General features: G+C 37.4%; 1 long non-coding RNA gene across 1 annotated transcript in view; it reads left to right on the top strand.

Annotated features, from left to right (window-relative positions):
• The first annotated feature begins 1,811 nt into the window (after positions 1-1,811).
• LOC308679320 overlaps positions 1,812-7,733 on the top strand; it is a 6,288-nt gene continuing 366 nt past the window's right edge. Inside the window, exons 1-2 of the long non-coding RNA XR_014028758.1 lie at positions 1,812-1,957; positions 6,830-6,865. This is a non-coding gene — a long non-coding RNA (uncharacterized lncRNA). The remainder of the gene's footprint in view (positions 1,958-6,829; positions 6,866-7,733) is intronic.

The raw sequence follows: 7,733 nt of genomic DNA, 5'->3' as shown, positions 1-7,733 counted from the left end.
TTGGCAAATTGGTTCAGTTCTACTGTCCAAAAGTATAACAGAATAATACAATAATTAATTCAAAATAGGTTAAATCTTTAAAACTTTTCATGTCTTAGTTAGCTTTTGGCAATGTTTCCTGCTACAGATATAAAACTACATTGTAAAGGAATTCTATGTGATATACAGTATTTACTTATTCAGGATTTCACAATATTCAAAAGACCATTATGAGATAAGCAAATAAGTAGGGGAAAACACCCACTGACAAATACTTCCTTATGTGTCATGGCATCATTGACTTTGTAATCCGGGAACAGATTTTCATATAACTATTTTCCAAAAATAAATAAATGGTCATTTTACAGTTTAGCGCACCTTTTTGTATAAATTTTAAGAATCTGGGGATTGCTTAAAACAATTAAGAAAAAGACAAAACTATTTTAAAATGACCAAAGTGAGGGAAAACAACAATAAACTTGTTTTCATTGTAGTTCAGAAAACAAAATTCAAAGGTCTTTTCTCATGACAAAGTATACTTAGCCTGATATGTTATAATAGTTGAGCTACCCAAAGCAATAGGCAAAGTTAGCATTAAGAAGTTGACTCAAGCCTCTAGTTATTTCTCTTGATCTTACCCTTCCAGTGTTACAATGGAATGAGTCACACAAGCAGTCATTGATCATTTCAACTAATCAACAACTTCAGGTGGAGCACAGTAAGCATAAATGTTCTTAGGATGAACTTCTGTTCTCTGAACCTCACAGAGTACAAATCTTGCCTAATAGTACATAGTGCGCCTCAAAGAAGGAAGAACATTAAAGCGTATACACGGGGTTACGGTGAAGCGCCTTTGTAACTTTTTATATATCTAATTGTTCTGTCTGTGGTCATTAGCTGATACTGCATTTATGATAAATTGTTTCTAAATGTACATAAAACAATAGGTTTCCTTGTATTTGATACTTGTAAGCACACATCTAGAAAAGACTGTTTTAAGATAAAGATTTGTATTTTTGTTTGCACAGAAATGAGGCTTTAGCTTTTGTCTCAACTAAAGGACATAGCCAGGGAAGCAGATATTAAACTAGTTTTATAATGCTGATTATTCAAACTCTCCTATTCTATGCTAAACACTGGACAACAAAGATTTTACTTTCTGGACCCTTTTGGAGGTATCTTGTAGATCTTTGGCTGCTAATCACAAAAATAACCTGTAATTTAACCTATCAAGTACTGTTTTATAAAAAATCTTCTATTTCTGCAAAGTCACCAGAATGATTTAACAAATTACTTTACACAGAATTGTCAACTTTATTTTCTGAGCTGACATTGACAGTTTGCTTACAGTCATGAGTTATGAGCATGATCCACTAGAAAGGGGTCTGTTCTGGAATCCAACAACACTGGCTGACTATTATTGAACACTGCAATGAGATGCTTCAGACACTGAGTGCAAATGGAAATCATCAGCAAAAGACTTTCAGCTCTGGGAAACTCATGCACCTGCCAGAAGCATTATACCGTTAAATATATTATATTCACCAAAAGTTAATTTCATATTTCTCAAGATTCCTATGAGATACAGTCATTCTGAAATTACACTTGCATTCATTTGGAAGGGGTTTATGATAATCACCAAACAATTTTCAGGAAGCAAAGCTTTTGAAAAAATGAATTGTTCAGTGAGCTAAATCCAAGGTTACAGCTGTCTCTGTGTGTGTGTGTGTGAGAGAGAGAGAGAGAGAGGGAAGGGAGAGAGAAAGACAGAGAGGGAGAGTTTTAACTGACCTTCTCATTTATTTTTCATTTTATTATTGCCAAAAGAAACAGTAAGCCACTCCCTTGGAGACTCAATATATATAAGAACACAAACATACTTTACACAAAAGGAAAAGACCCAGGAGGATGTATATTGCCATGGAACCCACCCTATTTTTAATGTTAATTACAGAAATACTTCAGGATGTTGGCTCAGGTAAAATGCTTACTATATATCTATACTTAACTCTGCAAGCGGGAAACTTTTCCAAGGACAAAGATTAGAATGAAGTGATCCTCAGTAGCAGGTGAGAGTAGATTTAACTGCCAATGATAACCCTGACATGATTGCACAAAGGCTAATCGTTTTATTATTTTATTATTTAATGTTGGCACTAAGTACTTTTTTAAGACTTTGAATTTAAGAGGACCCACATGGTGATGTTAAATGATACCAATATAACAGCGGCATGATAGCAGAGATCCCAAGTTGTTTTTGATTGGGACAAGCAGATTTGAGGAACAATATAGGTTTGCAGAAGAGAAAAAAGGGAGCAAGAAGAAAAGGGGTGATTGGTGTCTTTCTCTGCTACTATTGTTCTGTTTATGCACACCACACAAATAATTTTTCATCAGGAGTTAAGTCCCCTTATTTTTATTTGCTTAATGACAAGTAAAAGTGATTAAAAATCCTGTTCAAATGACTGAGCTCCAGATGCAGTTGTAGCTTTTCAAACAAAAGCATAGATGCCAAGCTAGAGTGGCTAGGTGGGAGTGGATTAATTTTTTTATAATACAGATTCTCAAAATTACTAGTGCCCAGCCACCTTCTTATACAGAGTAAAAGTAGTATCAAATCTAAGTCTAAGCTCCACTGTTCCAGACTGCAGGTATGGGCTGGCATGAACAAGGGTTCCTTCATTCATCCCAGAAGAAAGAAGATATTTTACACAAAAAATATACCTCTTGGACATTTTAACTACTTTTGTTTTCTATAACAACATGTTTTATATACATATATAAAGGTTTCTTTAGAATTAATTAGTATTCAGTCAGCTGCATTGTCACCTAGACTAGAGAATAGTATCTCAACCATTTTGCTTGTGATTGACTGAATAATGATTTGGGAATCACCACTTGATTAGTGGTGATTAGCAACAAAGCAGAACATGACTCAGGATCTCAATCTCCCTTGAACTATAAGGATCCAGGGCATCCAGATCTGGGGTATTACAAAATCAATCCTTCAACCTCACTAATGATAAATCCAACGTTATCTTTTTGTATAAATTGAAGTGCTTAGAAATATAAAAGTATTAAATATCACAGCTGAAATTTGGGGATTGCTTTTGGACAGAAGCCACTGTTAAGAGTGAAAAATCAAAAGTAGTGTTGAGCTGAATTTTTTTCTTCATAATAATTGGCTTGTTGTTGTTGTTGTTAGCTGTGAAGTCGTGTCTGACCCATCGCGACCCTATGGACAACGTTCCTCCTGGCTTTCCTGTCCTCTACCATCTTTTGGAGTCCATTTAAGCTCACGCCTACTGCTTCAGTGACTCCATCCAGCCACCTCATTCTCTGTCGTCCCCTTCTTCTCTTGCCCTCAATGTTTCCCAGCATTAGGCTCTTCTCCAGTGAGTCCTTCCTTCTCATTAGGTGGCCAAAGTATTTGAGTTTTAGCTTCAGGATCTGGCCTTCTAAAGAGCAGTCAGGGTTGATCTTCTCTAGGACTGACCGGTTTGAACGCCTTGCAGTCCAAGGGACTCGCAGGAGTCTTCTCCAGCACCATAGTTCAAAGGCCTCAATTCTTTGGCGCTCAGCCTTTTTTATGGTCCAACTTTCACTGCCATACATTGCAACTGGGAAGACCATAGCCTTGACTATACACACCTTTGTTGACAGGGTGATATCTCTGCTTTTTAGTGTGCTGTCTAGATTTGTCGTGGCTTTCCTCCCCAGGAGCAAGTGTCTTTTAATTTCTTGGCTACAGTCCCCATCTGCAGTGATCTTGGAGCCCAGGAAAATAAAATCTGTCACTACCTCCATTTCTTCCCCATCTATTTGCTAGGAATTGAGAGGGTCGGATGCCATGATCTTGGTTTTCTTAATGTTAAGCTTCAACCCAAGTTTTGCACTCTCCTTCTTCACCCTCAACAAGAGGCTCTTTAGTTCCTCTTCACTTTCTGCCATTAGAGTGGTATCATCTGCATATCTTAGGTTGTTGATATTTCTCCCGGCAATCTTAATTCCAACTTTTAATTCATCAAGCCCTGCCTTTCTCATGATGTGCTCTGCATATAAGTTAAATAGGCAGGGCGACAATATACAACCTTGCCGGACTCCTTTCCCAATTTTGAACCAATCAGTGGTTCCGTATCCAGTTCTCACTGTTGCTTCTTGGCCCACATATAGGTTTCTCAAGAGACAAATAACATGGTCTGGTACACCTATCTGTTTAAGAACTTGCCACAGTTTGTTATGATCCACACAATCAAAGGCTTTAGCATAGTCAATGAAGCAAAAGTAGATGTTTTTCTGGAACTCTCTAGCTTTCTCCATGATCCAGCGTATGTTGACAATTTGATCTCTAGTTCCTCTGCCTCTTCGAAATCCTGCCTGTACTTCTGGTAGTTCTCGATCCACATACTGCTGGAGTCTAGATTGTAGGATTTTAAGCATAACTTTACTAGCATGAGAAATGAGTGCAATGGTGTGATAGTTTGAACATTCTTTGGCACTGCCTTTCTTTGGAATTGGAATGAAACGTTCCTTTCATCTCTCCAAATTTCTTGAAAAGATCTCTGGTCCTCCCTATTCTATTATTTTCTTCTATTTCTTTGCATTGTTCATTTAAGAAGGCATTCTTATCTCTTCTAGCTATTCTTTGGAATTCTGCATTTAATTGGGCATATCTTTCTTTTTCTCCCTTGCCTTTCGCTTCCCTCCTTTCCTCAGCTATTTGCAAAGCTTCCTCAGACAGCCATTTTGCTTTCTTGCATTTCTTTTTCTTTGGGATGGTTTTGGTTGCTACCTCTTGTACAATGTTGCGAACCTCTGTCCATAGTTCTTCAGGCACTCTGTCTATCAGATCTAATTCCTTAAATCTATTAGTCACCTCTATTGTATATTCAACAGGGATATGATTTAATTCATACCTGACTGGCCTAGTGCTTTTCCCTACTTTCTTCAGTTTAAGCCTAAACTTTGCAACGAGAAGCTCATGGTCTGAGCCACAGTCAGCTCCTGGTCTTGTTTTTACTGACTGTATAGAGCTTCTCTATCTTTGGCTGCAGAGCACATAGTCAATCTGATTTCTGTGTTGACCGTCTGGTGATGTCCATGTGTAGAGCTGTTTCTTGGGTGGTTAGAAAAGAGTGTTTGCTATGACCATCGTATTCTCTTGACAAAATTCTATCAGCCTGTGCCCTGCTTCATTTTGTACTCCAAGGCCAAACTTGCCTGTTATTCCAGTTATCTTTTGGCTTCCTACTTTAGCATTCCAATCCCCCATGATGATAAGGACATCATTTTTTGGTGTTAGTTCTATAAGGTGCTGTAGTGCTTCATAGAACCGGTCAATTTCATCCTCTTCAGCACTGGTGGTTGGGGCATAGACTTGGACTACTGTGATATTGAATGGTTTGCCTTGGATTTGAACTGAGATCATTCTGTCATTTTGAGGATTGTATCCCAGTATTGCTTTTCCTATTCTTTTATTGACTATGAAGGCTACTCCATAATTGGCTTACAAACCTTATTTATCAGTAAAAGATATTTATTTCCATCTGATTCAATTGTTTTTTTAAATGGAAATCAAACTGCAATCCAAAATGATTAAACCAGTTGTATTTATTTCAGACTACTATATCTGATGTGGAAAAGTTCAGGCAGCCACGAGATGGCAGCAAGGAATGAGAGGTTTCTGTATATTTTAATTAATTGACATCTTGGAGTTGGCCAGATATTTTTTCACCTGGATATGGTAGCTTTACAAATATAAAATTCTAGTTGAGCAAAGACAAAATTAAATCTAACTGTGGGTGTTGGGTTTCAGTAGGGATTTTTTTTGTTTTACTTCTAATGACCCACTTTTAGAACAACTATAAATATGGCAAGGAGCCCCAACATTATACTAGTATAATAATGGATTGCTATCCATTTTTAGATTGGACAGGTTACTAAATGTAAAGATTTAGCTCCCCCTTGTGGAACTATGCCTTATGCCACCAGTAATTTTGGGGCTTGAAACTTAACATTAAGAAAACCAAGATCATGGCATCTGGCCCCCGCAATTTCTGGCAAATAGATGGAGAAGAAATGGAGGTAGTGACAAATTTTATTTTACTGGGCTCCAAGATCATCGCGGATGCGGACTGCAGCCAAGAAATTAAAAGACGCTTGCTCCTGGGGAGGAAAGCCATGGCAAATCTAGACAGCACACTAAAAAGCAGAGACGTCACCCTGCCAACAAAAGTGCATATAGTCAAGGCCATGGTTTTCCCAGTTGCAAGGTCTGGCTGTGAAAGCTGGACCATAAGAAGGCTGAGCGCCAAAGAATTGAGGCCTTTGAACTATGGTGCTGGAGAAGACTCCTGCGAGTTCCTTGGACTGCAAGTCATTCAGACCGGTCAGTCCTAGAGATCAACCCTGACTGCTCTTTAGAAGGCCAGATCCTGAAGTTGAAACTCAAATACTTTGGCCACCTAGTAGAAGGAAGGACTCACTGGAGAAGAGCCTAATGCTGGGAAAGATTGAGGGCAATAGAAGAAGGGGACGACAGAGAATGAGGTGGCTGGATGGAGTCACTGAAGCAGTAGGCATGAGCTTAAATGGACTCCAGAAAATAGTAGAGGACAGGAAGGCCTGGAGGAACATTGTCCATGGGGTTGCGATGGGTTGGACATGACTTCGCAACTAACAAATTTTGGGGAAACTAGATTTGAGGGTTTCAGTCAATGTTCCTGTGTTTCAATTCAATATTCTTTGTACAGTGCGATCAAAGGGTTTTGTATGCATTTGGAAATTATTATCATAACAGCAATTATGGTGATAATTATTGTAATAATCTGCTTTTTTAATCACAATTTAGTGCCAGCTCTATCTACCACGATGACACCTCCATCAGGTGAGTGCAACCTTATTCAACACTAGGTTAGTCTGATGGAATGTCAGACTAACTAAACTAAAAAATAATAATATCTTTTATCTTAGCAAATATAAATCTTATATTTCATACCTTCTTATCTTTAGTAAAGATTTAGTAGGGAAAATGTGCTTGTGTGCAAAAATGTCCCTTTGAAAAACACAACTTTCTTTTACATCATATCCCCAACCACATATAATCATAATCAATTATTGGACTATTCTCATTTAGGTATGGAGAAGAAAATAATCTGGTGCCCATTTTAATGAAAATTGCTATAATTTTGTATTTTTAATCTAATGTACTTCTTCAACATTGAATTGTGAAAATTGTGTTTGTGAAAATTGAGTAGCACTGCAAGATTCATCTCCTTTCTGTCATGTCCATCAAATGTTTATATTAAGAAAGTACAGATTAAACAGCATGTATACTGATGCTAATGACATACAAAAAGGCTTTATATTTTAGTAAATCTCTTGCAAAACATTACTGTTAATCAGAAACGTATGCAAAAATATGTGAAATAGAACTGTGCAATTGTAAAACAGGAGAGTTAGAATTAGATATGAAATTTTGATATTTGTTACAGAAAATAAAGCAAAATAAAGGTAAGGCACTTCCAGGATAGTTTGGGAAAACGAAGTACTTAAGTGGTCAGAATTTTCACTGAGTTTTCTACCACCCTTCCTTAGAAATAAATACATATGAATACCTACTATTCTGCCATCACTTTGGATTAAAGTACTGTTAGAAGAAAGTTTCACTCTCAAGCTGCTTATATCATAGTTTTCCAGATGTTGGCACTATAATTCCCAGAATTTACAGAATACTTGATAGATACACTCCCCCC

The sequence above is a fragment of the Vipera berus genome (assembly GCF_964194415.1).
Source record: "Vipera berus genome assembly, contig: HAP1_SCAFFOLD_169, whole genome shotgun sequence".
Lineage (NCBI taxonomy): Eukaryota > Metazoa > Chordata > Lepidosauria > Squamata > Viperidae > Vipera > Vipera berus.
The sequence above is the reverse complement of the archived record's forward strand: the minus strand, read 5'-3'. Positions and strand labels throughout refer to the sequence as shown.